Source organism: Mauremys mutica, chromosome 5, assembly GCF_020497125.1.
Source record: "Mauremys mutica isolate MM-2020 ecotype Southern chromosome 5, ASM2049712v1, whole genome shotgun sequence".
NCBI lineage: Eukaryota > Metazoa > Chordata > Testudines > Geoemydidae > Mauremys > Mauremys mutica.
Window position 1 is genome coordinate 61599276 of NC_059076.1, and position 18406 is coordinate 61617681.

Sequence of the window (18406 nt, forward strand, 5' to 3'; positions counted from 1 at the left end):
ACAGCAAACAGGAGCTCTGTTCGGAGCTCCGATCGGAGCTCGTTCACAACAAAACAAAGAGAGGCTGCATAACAAAACAAAGAGAGTAATTTATAAAAGCATTCTGGGATACACCTTATACCCTGGAGGCCAATCACAGCGCTGGTGTGTGGCCACACTTGATGACCAGCGCTGCAGCACCAGCGCTGGAATCCTTATTCCCCATGCCGAGTGAGGTATACGGCCAGCGCTGCAGCCAGGGAGTTGCAGCGCTGGAAGTGCCCTGCAGGTGTGGCCACTTACTAATTGCAGCGCTGGTAGAGGCTTTCCAGCGCTGCAAATCGCCAGTGTAGCCATACCCTTAGTCATTCTCATCATTCTTCTCTGAACTTCAGATGGTTTTAGCAACACTGCTGTTTTTCATCTTGGACTTTCACAAAGCAGAAAGTTGCCAGGGAAAAGCACTTAAAGCAAAGTCTCAGCTGACTTTTTTTCTATCTTTCCATATAGGGCACAGATGGCCAGGTTTTTGCTTCCACTCAATAGTTCAGTTGAAGGCCACAAATTCTCAGTTTATTTCTCCATAGATGCATATTATATATATAAATAAACCCTACAAAAAGGTTTCATTTTCTTAATCAACAGTTTGAGACAGATTTTTTATGCCATTATTCGATTATGAACATAACATTTATAAACAAAACCCACCTCTTAAATACAAAATTGGCAGAGTACTTTCCCTGACCAATAAATAACTTCAAGTGACCTTGCAAGAAATACAACAGTAAACTTAGCCGATTAAGTCTTTCTCACTAATATATTTATACTAGTTGGAAGTGCTGCCCCATCACTTTATATTATAGGATAAACCAAGTTTCAGTATTCTTCTTTCTGCAAAGCAACTTTTTCTTCACAGTCCTCACCTTTCATTAAATGAAGTAAGAAGCTGCAACAGCATTTTCAAACAGTCTCCTCCATCACCTGAACCCAGTTCACTGCAATTTTCAATCTCACTCAACACTGTTTAACAGGAAGTGTCCAGTCACAGACATTAGGGGATCAGGCAAATGTGAGACAGGCAGATTTAGTGAACACCTATTAAATGTGGCAATAGCTCCAATAACATTGTTTCCCATTTCATTTCACACAGCAATATTTTTTGTCCTCCCTGTTTTTGCTCTCAGACACCAATTTTAAAACATCTAATAACACAATAGCTGAAACCAAATTTAGTTGTCTAGATTGGTCCTAATCAACCATGTGGATTAAAGGACATTTATCTGCCTTTTATCTTCCTTTCAACATTTGTCCTTTAAAAAAAAATTAATATGCTCACACTTTGTTGTCATTCAACTTTTTACAACATTCTTTCCCAACTGCATATCATCATCCTCCGCTTTCTAATATTCTTCTTGGCTGCATTAAATGAATCACCCTTCATTTCAGAATTGGGCTCTCGCCTCATCCCTTTGAACCACTAGCAGATTTTCTTTTCTTTTCTAAAAACTCTTCCATTCGCAACCTGGTTCTTTTCATTTAACCAGACTCTGGCTTTTTGTTTTGTTTTGTTTTATCTTCCCCACACTTCCACATCTGGTGTTCTATTCTTTCTTTTTTCCTCCAGTTCACCTTGTTTTGTAATACCTAAAGACAGGCTAATTTTATAACACTGACCTTCTGTTTTCTATTTTAACTGTGTATTTTGATTGTAAAATACATGTATTTTTCAGTAATGTTGCTTATCCGCAAGCTTACCGGGAATTTTCCAAACCAAGAGCCGATTCATCATCATTCTGCAACCTCCCTACGGCAGTTAGGCTGATGCAAAAGGGCCACAGTGGAAAATACCCTGCACATAAGAAACTTCTATGCCCTGGTGCAGAGACAATTCCAATAGCTTCATGCTGCCTTCATAGCAACCTCAGGTGCAGGGGATGTTCTGGGGAGCAGCAGAGGAAGTAGGCCAAGCTTTCTTACCTCCCAAGTAGTTCTGTGTCCCCACAAATCTCCATAGTAGCCAGCGCAACAGTGGCACTACTTAGCAGGGCTGACCTGGTCTATGTTGCAGGCAAATTGACTAGAGAGTGCACAGATTGCCTATCCTCTGTACTTGGGCTGGCGCCTGTGCCAGGATGAATCTGCCCCCAGTAGCCAGTCCTGTAACCTCTACCCAGTTAATCATAACATATGTAGGTAGTCAAGGGAAATCAACAGGACTTTCAAGAGTGCAGGATCAGGACCCAGGCTTGAGTGTTTTTAAGTTTTCCAATAAAAGGTATTAAATAAGTTAAAATACTTCAGATCAAACTTTATCCAAAATAGTATGTGCCACACTGAATTAATAAGAACAAAAGCAATTTTACACAATGTCATTTTTAATTTGTACTAGCTTTTACTCCTACATTTTAAAATGCATTCTAAACTATTGCTACCAAGTTTTATATTTACAGGTAAAGTGATTTTAATTTCAAATCACCAATTAATCCTCACAACACCCTTTTGGATAAGTATTTTCTTTTTACAGGTGGAGGAAACTGAAGCAGAGGGGTTAAATGATTTACCCTTGCTCACAAAGGTATCTGTTTCAGAAGTGTCATAGTTAGAATTCTGTAGTTCCTGACTCACAGTCCTGGGATCACGCCAATGGAGTATGCTTCCCACAAGTGAAAGTTATACAACTTTCTATATTCTTTAACCTTTTCTAATATTTTATGGTTAAAAGAAAGAATATAATTCTATAATATATAGTTAAGGATCATAGCACTGATGCATTAGATTTGGGGGAGGAGGGCACTAATGGAACAGAAGGTGTAAGAAACAATGCAACACAGGAAAAAAATTCCCCATTTCTCCTTCTCATCTAATGGATCTTAAATAAGTGGGAACAAACAAAACAAAGTATTAGAGTATTTCCTGGAGACGCTGTCCTCTAGGAAATTAATCTCCAGCAGCATCCTCTTCCTTGAGTAGGAAGGTGTAAGAAAATGAAAAGAACAGCTGCAAGTAAACTTAAGAACAAGTATATTGAATGAAAGATTTTGTTTAAAAGAAAAAAAAAAAAGCACAAATATGTTATATAGAAAACAAGTCCTGGACTAAAGAAAATGCATTAGAACACTCTCATGGAAAATGCTATTAAACTTGGAACAAAATAAGCCAATCACAGAGATACATTTGATGAGTCCATAAAAGAGAAAAAATTGACTACTCCAGCAGAAACAGCAGTCTTCCCGGTGACTATTGATCAATATAGTAAATCACTAGGCAGCACTGGCTTATTTAATTTACATTAGCATTATTTTTACTGAAGGCATTATTGGTTTGTTTTTAAAAATTTACTGAGACACTTAATTTTGTTGAATCTTGTTCATAGTATTTTGTTTTTGAGAATGACGATTACGATTTCACATTTTGAGCCTGACTACTTTGACTTTAACTTCTTCTACCAAGAGAAGACAGACAGAGATACTTCCCAGGAAATTGCCTTCCAAAATTTCATTAATCTTATATAGCACAGGCAATTTTGTGACTTAGCAGAGCTTTATAACAGTATTAACCTGAACTCATTCATATTTTGTTGTATTTTACTTAAAACACTTACATTCCTAGTTTTGTTGAACACTTTTCAGAGGGTAATCCTTTAACTTGGGTTTAAGAAGAAGGTAATATTTGGTAGTACGATATAATAGAGAGATATCAAGAGAGTACATTTGAAAATCCTTTTAAAATTTTGTATTGCTTTTATACTTAGAATTTCAATAAAAAGATTGAGAGAGCTATCATCCTCCCTAGTAAATGACCTAACCTGTACAGTGACCCCTTAACTTATCATGCTCTTTAAAAGGGAAAAAAGATTAAGAGAAATTTACTTACCTTATATAGTAACCAGAGTTCTTTGACATGTGTGGTCCCTACTATATTCCATGGTGGACGTGCATGCATGCCATGCATGTGAAACTAGAAGATTTTTGATAGTGTCCATTGATCCACATCTTTCTCCTCCTCATGCTCTGAGCTGAACGTATAAGGGGTGACACAGACCAATCAGTTCTTTCTCTTGGATATGTCTACACTGCAATTAAACACCCACAGCTGTCCCAGGTCAGCTGACTCAGGTTCACAGAGTTTGGGCTGTGGGGCTATAAAATTGCAGTGTAGACATCTGGGGTTGGGCTTGAATAAAACCCTTTCGCCCCACCCCAGCTTGAGGGGGTATCAGCTCTATGGCTCCTGTTGATGTAGGGAGTTTACCTCTTGAATGAGTATCGTCTCATGAGAGCAGTCCCTGAAGAGGTTTTGGAGGGGTAGGGGAGATGAATCTATTACATAGCCAGAATTGATGATGTCAAGAACCAATTTGTCTGCTGTCATCTGCCAAGTGTTGGGGAAACAGGTTAGGTGGCCACCATTTTTTTTTAATCAGGCTTCTTGTTTGAAGGATATGGCATCTGGGATGGATTTACAGCTCTCTGAATTTCGTACTGGGAGGCTATGGCTGGAAGGATGTAGAGCATTATATTTGCCCTGCTGCATCATTTGTTTCTGTGGTGGTGAATATTCCCTCTGATGGTAAACAGGTTCTGCTGGTCTGGGTTTGTAGTCTATCCCCAGGGACCAGAGGGTTGCCCTTGAGTCTTTCAAAGAGTATAATGACTCATCCATTTTTTTCACTAAATAGTTTGCTCCTGTCAAAGGGCAAATTGTCTACTGTAGACTGCACTTCCCTAGGCAACCTGGAAGAATGAAGCCGAGACTCTGAACTCTTGACAACAGCCGTCACCATCAACTGGGAGGCTGTCAGCTGCATCAACTGCAACTTAGAAGGAGGATCTGACAACCACCTACATTGCTTAATAAGAGCTTGAAACTGTGCTCTATTCTCCTGTGGGGGACTGTCTGTACATTCAGCAAATTTTGAGTAACTGACAAAATTAACACCTGGTAATCAGCTACCTGGAATTTCTGACTGGTTGAGGTAAAGAATGGACTTCTACATGCGAGATCATTTTATACACCACTATGGCTACATCATAGCCACATGAATATGCTGCTACTTATACTTAAGTAAAGACCTTCCCCCCCGAGGATGTTCAAATGTTTAGTCTCTTTCTTGGAGGGCCCATGACTGATGTTGCCTTATCCTTTCAATGGCAGTTTGTAAAACTAAACAGTTTGGGGCAGGATGTGAAAACAAAAAATCATCTTCCTCAGCTAGTATGAAGTATTTCTTTTCTGTCCTTTTAGGAATGGGGGCACATGTTGCTGGCATATGCCAGATGGTTTTTAGGGCTTCAAAATAGCTTCATTAATAGGAAGTGCTACCTTATTAGGCCCAGTGCTCTGTACGATGTCAAGGAGCTTGTGACTTGTCTCTTGGACTTCCTCCAGGGGGATCTGGAGTATGGTAGAAACCCTCCTTAAGGGGTCCTGAAAATGCCTGTAGTTGTCAAGCAGAAAAATTGATGCCAGAGCACTGCTTCATCAGGATATGAAAATATTTCTATTGGGACCATTAGGACCGCTGCTTCTGGTTCTACTTCCTCCTCTTCCATGGTCTCCTGAGGAGTTCAGGTTCCTCTCTGGGAGGGGAGGGATGTTGTGACTTTTGATGGGAATGTACGGATTTGATGTAGCATATGTATGGATCCCACTGCCCCCAATAAAACCTGTGAAAGGGCTCAAACATTGTTTGACGCGGTTTCCATGACATAGGGTACTACTGATCCTGAGGGAATGTCCTGAGTAAGATCACCAGGGCCCAGGACATTCTGGAAAATCAGTCTGGACTAACATCCTGTCTCTGTGATGAGGTCCCTCACCAACGTCCAAATCCCCTGAGGAGTAAAACATAAGCTCTAATTCTTCATGGAGTCCCACTGGTATTGTAAGAACATAAGAATGGCCATACTGGATCAGACCAAAGGTCCATCTAGCCCAGTATCCTGTCTGCCAACAGTGACCAATGCCAGGTGCCCCAGAGGGAGTGAACCTAACAGGTAATGATCAAGTGATCTCTCTCCTGCCATCCATCTCTACCCTCTGACAAACAGAGGCTAGGGACACCATTCCTTACCCATCCTGGCTAATAGCCATTAATGGACTTAACCTCCATGAATGTATCTAGTTCTCTTTTAAACCCTGTTCTAGTCCTAGCCTTCATAACCTCCTCAGGCAAGGAGTTCCACAGGTTGACTGCGCTGTGTGAACAACAACTTCCTTTTATTTGTTTTAAACCCTGCTGCCCATTAATTTCATTTGGTGGCCTCTAGTTCTTACATTATGGGAACAAGTAAATAACTTTTCCTTATTCACTTTCTCCACACCTCTCATGATTTTATATACCTCTATCTATCATACCCCCGCCCCAGTCTCCTCTTTTCCAAGCTGAAAAGTCCTAGCCTCTTTAATCTCTCCTCATATGGGACCGGTTCCAAACCCCTAATCATTTTAGTTGCCCTTCTCTGAACTTTTTCTAATGCCAGTACATCTTTTTTAAGATGAGACCACATCTGTACACAGTATTCAAAATGTGAGCATACCATGGATTTATATAAGGGCAATAAAATATTCTCCATCTTAATCTCTATCCCTTTTTTAATGATTCCTAACATCCTGTGTTTTTTTGACTGCCGGTCCACTGCATGGACATCTTCAGAGAACTATCCATGATGACTCCAAGATCTCTTTCCTGATTAGTTGTAGCTAAATTAGCCCCCATCATATTGTATGTATAGTTGGGGTTATTTTTTCCAATGTGCATTACTTTACATTTATCCACATTAAATTTCATTTGCCATTTTGTTGCCCAATAACTTAGTTTTGTGAGACCTTTTTGAAGTTCTTCACAGTCTGCTTTGGTCTTAACTATCTTGAGCAGTTTAGTGTCGTCTGCAAACTTTACCCCTTTCTCCAGATCATTTATGAATAAGTTGAATAGGAGAGAGAGAGGCTCCACCCTTTATACCCTCAGTTTGGAGCACAAGGAAAAGGGCTCAGGTGCAGACAAACAGACACTGCTAGTAAAAATCTTCCTGTCTTCGGCACATGGAGCACATGCATATCCACAGTAGAATACACAAAGAAACTAGCACTCAAAGAATAAGTTTTTCTTTTTGTATTGTGATTAATTTTGCCCCATTAAAAAAATATCTGCAGTGTTTTTCATTTTAAAATACCAAAAGAACACTACTTCTGTCTGTATTTGCAAATGAAAACCAAGGAGGTGAGGATGGGAGAGGGCTTGAACACACTTTTTAAAAAGTTATATTCTTATGATACTTTGTTTGAAAGATTAAAACAATAAAAATGAAACAGTAAATTTTATCCAGATTCCTGACTGGAACCAACACAATATTACTATCCTCATTAATCTGATGGGAGAGGATAGAAACAATTAAATTTAGTCAATAATAATAAAAATAATAATAATTTCATCTGAACATTAAAAAAGGAATATTTAACTGGATGAGATCTGAACAGAGGTAAACTTCTGGCCTGATTTCTTAGCTATGGTGCTAAGAGAAAAATGAGAAAAATAAAAGTAAACAATTCATATGCACACAGAATATAATATAAAAATACAAACATTAAATAAACAGAAAAATTAAACTACTTTTATTTATACCAATAGTTCCAAAAGATCTTTTCACTAATGGGCTGTATATCAAATTACTCAGGGAAACATTTCTACTCTGCTTTTCTTTTGCTTATGTTGATGCACCTTTCTACCTCAATGCCTTTAAAATACATACAAACTATACAGCAGGATTCTACTCTCACTTGCAAACATTTCATACAAGCATAATTCTACTGCTTCAATAACATTACTCTACATTTATATCAGAGCGAGATATGAAACATACTCAAGGTATTTAAATGAGGCTATATTTTCCTTACTTTTTCAGGCTAATGCCCAAATCTGTTATTTCATACTAACTTCTCCATGAATTCCTTGTATAGACAAGCCTATTGGCAAAGATGTAAGGATGGGATAATACAAGGGACTGGTCTATACTGAAAACTCACACCAGCATGAAAAACCCACACCCCTGAGAGATGTAGCTATGCTGACCTAACTGGGTATAGACAGCGCTAGGTCAATGGAAGAATTCTTCTGTCAAACTAGCTACTATCTCTTGGGAAGATAGATTAACTACAGCAATGGGAGAACCCCTTCTGTCTCAGTAGTGTCTACACTGAAGCGATAAAGGCTATGGCTACACTTGCACTTCAAAGCACTGCCACGGCAGCGCTTTGAAGCGCTAAGTGTAGTCAAAGCGCCAGTGCTGGGAGAGAGCTCTCCCAGCGCTGTCCGTACTCCACCTCCCTGTGGGGAATAACGTACAGCGCTGGGAGCCACGCTCCCAGCGCTGGGGCTTTGACCACACTGGTGCTTTGCAGCGCCGCAATTTGCAACGCTGGAGAGGGTGTGTTTTCACACCCTGCTGCAGCGCTGCAAATTTGCAAGTGTAGCCATGGCCATAGTGAGATAGCTGCAGTGCTGCAGCTGTGCCACTTTATCAAATTTTAAGTGTAGACATAGCCTCAGGGTTTCCTGTGATTGGTCATCAGACTTGGACTAAAGACAGTTTAAAGCTCTAACTCCTGGGAAGGTGGAAGAACACACAGTTCTGTGAAGTTTAAAATGTTTTATACTGTCTCTAAATCTCCCTTTCAGAATGCACAATCTCTTCACAGTACTGCCAAGATTTTCCAGATGTACACAACATTGTATGAGAAAGATTACGGAATGTACACAAAATTTGAATGTGAACTTTTTGTCGATACATTAATTTAAAAACATGCAAAAACACAAGATTCATGGACAGTATGGGCTCAATACTGAAAGATGCTCAGGCCTTCCACTCTTATTGATTTACATAGAGCACAAGATGCTCAGCACCTTGCATGTTTGGGCTGTAAGACTTTCCTTCAGCTGCAATGAGCACAGAAGACCTTTTTTCCCTTGGATTAATGAACACAGCTCTTGTATGATCTATTTCTGTTAAAATCACAGCCTCACTGCAAAGTCAAATAAATGCAGTTTACTATTTTAAGATACCTCATCAATCAGTGTACTAAAACTTTAAGTGTGTGTTTTGTGACAGTGTACACTATATATGCAAACATACTCATTTGTTTATAGACACACACACTCTCTATATGTTGTCTAGAAAAACAAAGTGATTTTTGATACCATTAAAACACTTATGGAGTTTACAGATATTCTCCCCCCTCCACCTTCATGTTGCATGTAGATGACCGTTTCAAAACAAAAAAGCCATATGAAATCACCTAGCTGCAGAAATACAAATGGATGTAACACCTAAACAATGGACCCCTACTGTCCACTTAATCAAATTTAAGAACTGGTAATGAAACTGCTCCCCATTTTCACCATGGTCTGTTACCTTTCTTCTGGCTGACCAGCTGTCTCAATTGTCAATAGAACTGATGGGGAGGGATGGGGGAGGAGGGAAGCGAGGGGGTGGATAAGTGCAGAAAAGTTGTTTCTGTTTTTTACTGAATTTCTATTTTTGTCAAAAATTTCAGACTCACTCTAATTGCCAGTAAACCCCCCCCCCCTTAATGTAAACAGTATTAAGCACACTCTGGTTCCTTAAGGCTAAATCTAAACTAGCTCAAACTATGTATGCACTACAAAACATAGCACTGTCACTAAAATTCATTCCCTTAACAAATTTGCACTTAATACTAATAATCTGCATGGATTGTTTTTCTGTGTCACTCACCACTTTAGAACCTTAGTACATTTGTGAGAGAGAGAGAGATTTACAGATGAATAGGTAAGGTACAGAAAGTCACAAAGTCTGTGAACAAGGCCTGCTCTTGCGTTGACTTATTCGTGCATATGTCTACCCTCAGATATGTCTCCCACTGACCTTGTTATGCGACTCAGTAAAACCACCTCTCTGAATGATGTTTAGTGCTAGATGCCTGGGGCAAGCTTGGCAAACAGATGCAGGAAAGTGGACTTTCTCATCTGAAAGTTCTGCAGCCACTGCTCATTGCCCCAAACCTCCATTACGATACAATCCCATCAATCACTGCTTATTCTTAGGCCCAGAAGTAGTGTTCCACCATCTGCAGCTGCTCTATGAACACCAACAACTATCTTGAATTGGCTTTTGCTAGGTCCCTCAGTAATCTCTACTACAAGAAATCATCATGTCCCCCTTTGTTGTGTTTCTTCCTGCGGGCTGCAAATACTGGAAGATCTCGCATCCTGTATTTGCAGTCTTCCTGTGTCTAGTGCAGAGCTCTGCAGGCTCCATGCTTCTGTCCGAGATGGAGAACAGCAAAAAGTGCAGAGCGGGTTTGTGGAATTTTTTTTTAAAAAAAGGCTTGAAAATAGTGTGACAGTGATGTCATTAAAAAGGATGGAGAAAGTTACGTGCTGGGAACTTGACATCTAGCTCCAGGAGATCCCTGAGCGACTCATTTCTACTCCACAACACATCGCGAACATTTCCCAAAAGGCACTGCCCTGGACAGTGGTGCAAGGTACATTGGCATACCTACCTGTGGATGCACTTCACTTTGCATTGACATAACCACTCCATGTAATATGTGAAGCACTGACGAAAGTAGCTAAGCAATATACTAACTTCAGCGGATGTGCGCTGATGTAATTTGCGTCAACCAAAGTTTGTAGTGTAGACCTGGTCTAACTCAGGAATAGAATACAGCGATTGAGTCAGTAACAGAACCCAGACCTCCAGAGTTCCAGTCTAGCACCTTAACCTTACGATTACCCTGTATCTCCATTCTATAACTCGACAAATACCAAGAATTTTAATAGGCTGCAAGTAGCATAATTGCCTTAAAAATGTTTGTCAGTTCTCTAACAAATTGACTTCCTATGGATAGGGAGAGTGAAGACACAAAAAAACAAATAGGTTTTGTGGTTGGCAGCACTGAGTATTGTTGCCATGGCAGTTGGCAAGGACTGTTGCCTGTTTAACATTTTCTGGAATAAAGCACAGTAGCCTGCACTAAGGAACAATGCACCACATTGACCAATAATTATTCTCTAATTTTTACCAAACAGTGCTTTATAATACTAATTTTTTTTCCCCCACTAGGATTTGTGTTTGGGCAGGTAAAAGGTCTATTCTGTTCTTCTCACCAGCTTTCTGACTCCAAATGATTGTATTATTGCACCAGCATTTTTATAACTTGCTTGACATTTTAACAAAATTGAACAAGATGGTTAAACTACTAATTTATGAAAGGGATAATTCTGTAATAAACTAAAAATACTTAAACTGAGACATATCATGGAAAGCTGCCATGATTGATTCTGACAATACTTTTATTTCTAAAATATTCTAATTATCAAAAAGCTGAGGGTGCTATAGAATTTTTTGGATTTATGGATATTACCAGTTGATCAATAGTTTTATTAATGCAGCAAGATCTAAAATTCAGCTAACACACAAAGGTGTACAAGTCGAACTTGGACTTATGGGGCCAGCCAGTTTGGTTTTTTTAAACTCTTCAGAAGTTATAAAATACACCCAAATTAAATCTTGCCTTTTTGGACATCAGCTCCTAATTGAAAGATTACATACATCCTCTCCATTTTGGAGCAAGGTGACCTACCTTTATAATAATGGTAGTTATAACTGCTCCCAAAGTATCACCGGGAAGTATATTATTTTATTGAAGAAGGCATTTGCAAAGCATTTGGCCTGTTTTAAGTTACTCTTAATGTACAATAATGATAAAATCAATTCCCTGCTACAGTGGTTTCTGGTTTCCTTATGAAAATCATGACTAATCAAGTATGGTATCTGATCAGTAGGCAGGGCCTTGAAAAATTCTACCAAAATTAACATTAGTGGGGTAGTGTAATCAGTTATTTCAACAAGAGAAACATGACTGTTTACATATTTATAAGGCTCTGAAACAAACAAAAACCAGGAAATTGGTAGTTAAAAGGATACCTTCAATTTAAATATCACATTTTTGTTCGAGAATATTTACACACTATTATTAGGAGACTACTATAACTGAAAGATATTAAAAGATCTGTCTCTTTTTCCTGATTATTTTGTACTTCTCTTGTTCACAAAAGTCTTTCACTCAACAAGAGGAGTAGGAAAAACAGAAGACCTTAAAAAAACTGTAGGGGGACGCAGGAGTAGGTTTAATACATGAAAATACCCTTAAATTAGTTTTTGACATTCATTAGATTTCAAACTAGTGCCTATTTAAATGTAACATTATTTCCTTTACTTGTATGGTTGTGCCCACATACTTCAATGTTGTGAAGGTGTTAAGTGAATGATGAAATAACAGCCTTCATTTTGTATTTCTTGGATTTTGTTGATTTGAATGATAACCCTGACTATTGTTTAAAAATCTGTTGGTATTTTTATTACTGATGCACTCTTTGCATCAGTTACATGTGTGTATCTTGAAGAAATTCATTATCTTCCATTGTTGTTTGGAGTGTTGTAGCTTTGTTAGTCCCAGGATATGAGAAAGACAAGGGTGGGTGAGGTAATATCTTTTATTGGACCAACTTCTGTTGATGAATGAGACAAGCTTTTGAACCTCACAGGGCTCTTCTTCAGGCCTAAAAGTGGTAACCAGAGTGTCAGCTAAAAAGTCTATAAGGTGACACAGAACTCTTTGCCGCTTTTACAGATCCAGACTAACACGGCTACCCCTCTGACACTAGCTAAATACAAGGTGGGACTGATTGATAAGCATAAGGGGTTAACACATGTTGCAAGGGAACCAATTAAAATGAAGTGGGCAATTAACAGCTCTGCAGTGATAGGACAAAGGCGGGTTAGTATGTTACAAATGGTTATAATGAGCTATAAAACCAGTGTCTCTGTTGAGATCATGATTTTTAGGACAGGTCTACACTAAAAGTTAGGTCAACCCAGCTACGCTGCTCAGGGATGTGACAAAAAACCCATACCCTTGAATGGTATAGTTAAACTGACCTAACCTCCAGCGTAGATAGTGTTAGGTCAACAGAAAAATTCTTCCATGGACCTAGCTACTTTCTCCTGCCGAGATGGAATACCTATGCTGATGAGAGAACCCCTCTTTGCCACAAGTGACAGGGTATTTTTGTCTATCATCATTTTTCTGTGAGAGTTCATTCTAGAGCGTAGTGATTATCTGGTTTCACCCACATAGTTGTTCTTGGGACACTGACGCACTGGATGATTTACACCACGTATTGTGATAGGAATGTGTAGAAACCATATATTTTGAAAGTGTGTTGTGGGAGTGTTGATCATTGTAGCAGTAGAAATATGTCTGCAGGTCTTGCCAGGACAACAAATGCAACACCTTATGTTTAATAATCTGTCCCATCTTGTATTTAACTGTGACACTGGTTACTTTTTTTAGATCTGAAGAAGAGCTCTGTGAAGCTCAAAAGCTTCCTTCTCTCTCATCAATAGAAGTTGGTTTAATAAAAGATATTACCTCACCTACCTTGAAGAAAACATTTTCAAATATTTTAGATGCTTATGTATGGCTTTAAGTACTGCTAATGTTTGATTAACTATTATAAGTAATTTATTCCTAAGGATATGTAACAAGCTTTGAATCAGTTTGAATATTTGAATAATATTTTGCACAGTACACATTAGGTTCATAACTTTACTAATAATTACTCTTTTAGCTTTACAGAGAAACTTAAATACTGGGGACAACTTTGAATGATGTCTGATTAAAACTAGAATCCATTTAACTTTCAGATGTGTCTCCTAATTTTTTTGGTCCTGATCCTTCACAGCTCATCTAACACATCTATGGTGCATCAACAAAGTCATAATTCTGAATTTCTGAAGTGATACAATATTACAATAGCAGCACACTGTTGTCAGACACAAATTTGTGACTACTCCACAGGATCAAGGAAAACTAGAACACATTTAAAACACTGTTAAATTCAATAAATGATTTAAAACCCCTGAAAAATACTGGCCAGATACATTTGTATTCCATCTACGGGGGGAGAAGACTGAACAAAAACAATTTATTTTACAGCTTGATGAACGACTATTACTTTGATCAAATAAAGTCTTCTTTACCAAAAAATATTGATTCATGCTTTCTGTTGTCAAACTATACAAGATATGAAGAGGAAATAAATTTGCTAGTAAAAACTGTATTTTACAATTCTAAAATGTAGTTTATATTACATTATTAGACTCATTTAGCTCACTGTATGACACCGCATCAATCAAAATGTAGTATTATCCATCCACCATTCTCCTCTTTCTCCCATCACTACACACAAAAGACAGCCAGATATGCAAATCTATTCTATTTAAAATATATCCTATATACTGTTTTTAAAAACAGGTTGGGAATCAGTTTTAAATAAGTTTGTCAGTCAATTAATGTTCTGAACCCCTGCTATTGACCCAGTAGTGTACAATCTGTTATTATGCACTGACCTACATATCATCTGTTCCTCGTACTGGTCTGTTCCAGGAAGACAGACAGCTGCAACACTATATCCCTGTTCAACCTGAGGACCATCTGACTTTAATTGTAGCACACAGCTTGATGCGGGTCTGCTTATGAGAAGCCAAAGTATCACACTGTAATAATCTGGAAAAGCAGAAACCTGCCAACACAGGGCTGAAAACAGGGGCCTGGGCTGTCTGGCTGGCTGACGGGCTGCAGGAAATATGATTAATGAGCAAGGTATAATGATATCAGGAACCTGATTAGCACCACAAAAAGGTCACAGATCAAAGCAGTATGCATTTCATGAGCTCCAATCATTGCATAAAATCTGTGGTCTTGAAAAGGTAAACTGAAATGCAAGAGGAAAAAATCTGTGTGTGATAGCTTACAAAAAAGAGCACTTACAATATTATAATCATAATTTAGTCTGATACAGGAAGTTGTAAGGAAATATTAAATGAATCAGTGCTGTTTTGTAACAATCATTTTTAATAATATTTCTAAGGCACTGACTTTCAGGTGACTGCTAGTAAATATGCTTATTCTAATAAAAAATAGTCATTTTGTTCATTATGCTAAACCCACAAATATTAAAAAGAAAATTAATATTAGTATTTTTGCATACAATTTGATGGTTTTTATTCAACTGTAAAACAGGAGATCACTAATGGCACTGCCCATAAAAATATTCACAATGGAACCAAGCCTTACTAGCACAATAAATTTACTTGTTATACACACTCAGCTTAAACTAGTTTGTTAACTAGTTAGTTAAAGGCTTTAATTTAACACTGCAGGGCTGTTCAAAACTTTCTTTGTTTATGAATTACACTAATATTAGCAGCGATTTGTGGTATGGCCAGAAGGGCTATTATCAGAAGCAAAGCTCTCAACAAAGAAATTTTATATGGTGCAGCTTTTCAAGTCCCTATTTTCTCCTTCCCCAAAATGAGTTTATGCAACCAAAAATGTTTTACTGCATCAAATTATAAAATACTTTCAAAATTATACCTTCAGGTAAAAAAGTCTTATTGAGCAAAACATTTTTATTTTTAATAATAATTTTGCATTTTCTCTCTTGATGAAAACTATTTTAGGACAAAAACGTGGAATGAAAACCTTCATTATTAATACTGCAAGTTTTACCTACATGCCAGATATTAAGATGGACAGCATAATAATTAACATAAAACTTTCTAAACTAAATAACTTTAATAAGTCACTTTCATTAATGAACATTTACTTGAAAACTAAACCAAGTGAGAAACAAAAATTAGATATTTACATCTGAACAATAACCTAGAGTTGTAAGAACATATTTAACTAATTTTTAAGATCTGAAAAATATTTAAACTGTGAATTAAAGTAAAATAAAATTTGAAATTGCAAATGATCCAAGGTTAGAAAAGTGCTGCCCCTTTCAGACCTGAAATAATGTTACCGCATATAATGCAACTAATGTTACAGTTAGTTATATGATAAAAAACACAGTTTTCACTCTAGTTCTTTTTTTCTGAAATGATCTTTTAGGGAGTACCAAAATAAAGCAGGACTTACTATATAGATCCGAAGTAGATAAAGAAAAAGACTACTACTTAGAATACAAACTGAGTGTATTACCATATAAGATATAGCTCTAAGGGGATACTACATTTAGTGCCCAAGAATTTAACAGTAATAATTAAAAAGCATCTGCTTCCCACTGATCAGGCACTTCATCTGAAAATATAGCACAAGGGAGAGATATCAAGTAGAGCTGCAAAAAGGCAGAGATTATTAGCAAAGGCCTTGGGAAATGAGAGAGGGAGGAAAAGACAGTCCTGAAGGCAGAGAGAAAAAATGGATGCTGGGGTCAGAAAGAAAGAGAAAAAGAAAGAGCGGGTACTCAAATATTGGAAAGGAGTTGGAGAATATTGTTTATGTCCCCAGTAGGAAAATTAGGATTTATAATTATCACCGATGCAACCCTATTAGCAGTGGACAAGGCAGATCTGTTGCCACAAGTGCAGCTGGGAGTGTTGTATTGTGGTCCTTAATTTTGCCAGTGGAGAGACAGCTTCTATTGTGCAAGATTAGATTATGGGGTGGTAAAAACACCTGTCACTACTACAGCCTCCACTGATGGCCCTAACTTTCCTAATGTGGACAATGACAGAAAGATGGACATAGTATATGGAAGAATAAAAAATACTGTTGTGAGCAAATCAAGATGCTAAATTACATTGAACAAGTTTGCAATGGTGTTTTCTGTTCTTAGAATCGTATTGAATCATCAACGCATGTTGAACTCAAAGAGTTTGAGTATCATATTCATAATACATCAAACTTCATCAAGCCCTGTAACACCCAAAGTTGCACTCGAACATGCATTGTTTAAGAGGTAGCAGCCTTGCTATCTGAAGTCTGTGCATGTTTTAATCTTAATTTGGATCAATTTCACATGTACATTCCCTTAAAATAATACACTTGAATTGTTCTAGATAACTTTGTGTTTTAAAATCTTTATAGCTTGTCCTATAACGATCTCAAGCATTAAAATTCCTGATTTTCATGACCCTAACATACACAGACCCAAGCCTATCCTCAATAGTATTTCCAAAGGCCATGATGACAGCATTACCTCACTAGTAAAATGAGGGTTAATAACAGTTAATGACCAGTTGCTAAAAAGAGGAACCTCTGCTGAATAAGTTCTTTTGCAACAGAGTAAAAAGCTTTAAGACAACCTGTAAAATATGTTTTTAATTACGTATATGCCCTTTTTGCTTCTTCATGAGGAAAAGGTTTTAAGTTTTTCCCTCAACAGAATAAATGTAATCTTTCTGGTTTGTTTGTTTTTTAAACCTAAGAAATATTAGGAAGGTCAAGTCTAGTGTTTCCTGGTCTTCTTGGAAGACATTTTAGCATCTCTGAAGTGTACAGTGGGATTTCATATCTTAATTAAATATTTTCTATAAGAGTTGCAAAAGAGTAGCTGAGTGGGCCATGGACAGGCTATCAATTGTTACCTCGATTCTCAGCTTTAATTTTTTAAAAAGTCTCTATACGTTATGGTTGGCAAGAAAGTATGTCCTGAGTGTCACTGATGGAGAGACCTTTGAGTCCGCAGAGAGCCTGAAACAATAGCTCTGATGTGTGAACTGCCCCATTCATTTCAGTGGGTGCTAACTCAGATGACAATGATATCACTTTCAAAATAACCCAGTTCCTTATTTCACTGTTCCAAGCATATAAGAAAGAGAGGACATGCTATATTATGAAGACCAACACCAGTGCTTCTCAACATTTAGGAGTGAAAGACTCCCTGGGAGGGATTAGGGGGAAAAGGTGGGACATAGAAGATGTATAAATTAAGATGCGTAGGCCTTTAAAACCACATGGCACAATTACAAGAGGGTGAGGGGGGTGATTGTTTTTATTTTCCTGAATGGCAGCTCAGCTTTCAAATGTCTGAAAACTACTCCCTTATGGAAGGGGTGGGGGCACTGACTCTAAGAAAGACACCACTTCTCCCAAATGTTCATTAGACACTGGAGTTAAATAAGTGTAAAAAAAAAGCAAATAAAAATATACATTTTAAGCAGCCTGGCTGACTGAAAAATCAATCAATTTTCAGTCTCTTGTGATAGGATAATTATATTAGTCCTTCAATCATCGAGTCTTTTAATGGTAGACAAGATCTGAATATAAAAAACAATTATGTAGCGCCCCTACTCTACTTTTTTTTTTTTTACAATATCCCCCGATGCAAATACTTATCTGTACAAGGTACAAAGAAAGTTTAAAGCAAAAAGAGTGAGGGGACCAGCCTTTGTAAGAAACCTTTACTCCCTTAGATTGCATCAGATTATCATTTTCAATAATAGTTTAATGTAAATTCTAGCTATACACAGAAGACAAGGACAAATGGTCATAAGCTATTTTAGTAGAGAAGTTGTGAGAACTGGCCCTCAAC

The 18406-nt window shown here is 37.7% G+C and overlaps 1 protein-coding gene across 1 annotated transcript in view; it reads right to left on the bottom strand.

The window, feature by feature from the left end:
* Positions 1–18406, bottom strand: part of LRBA (LPS responsive beige-like anchor protein) — a 574974-nt gene that overhangs the window by 125787 nt on the left and 430781 nt on the right. The window lies entirely within an intron of this gene.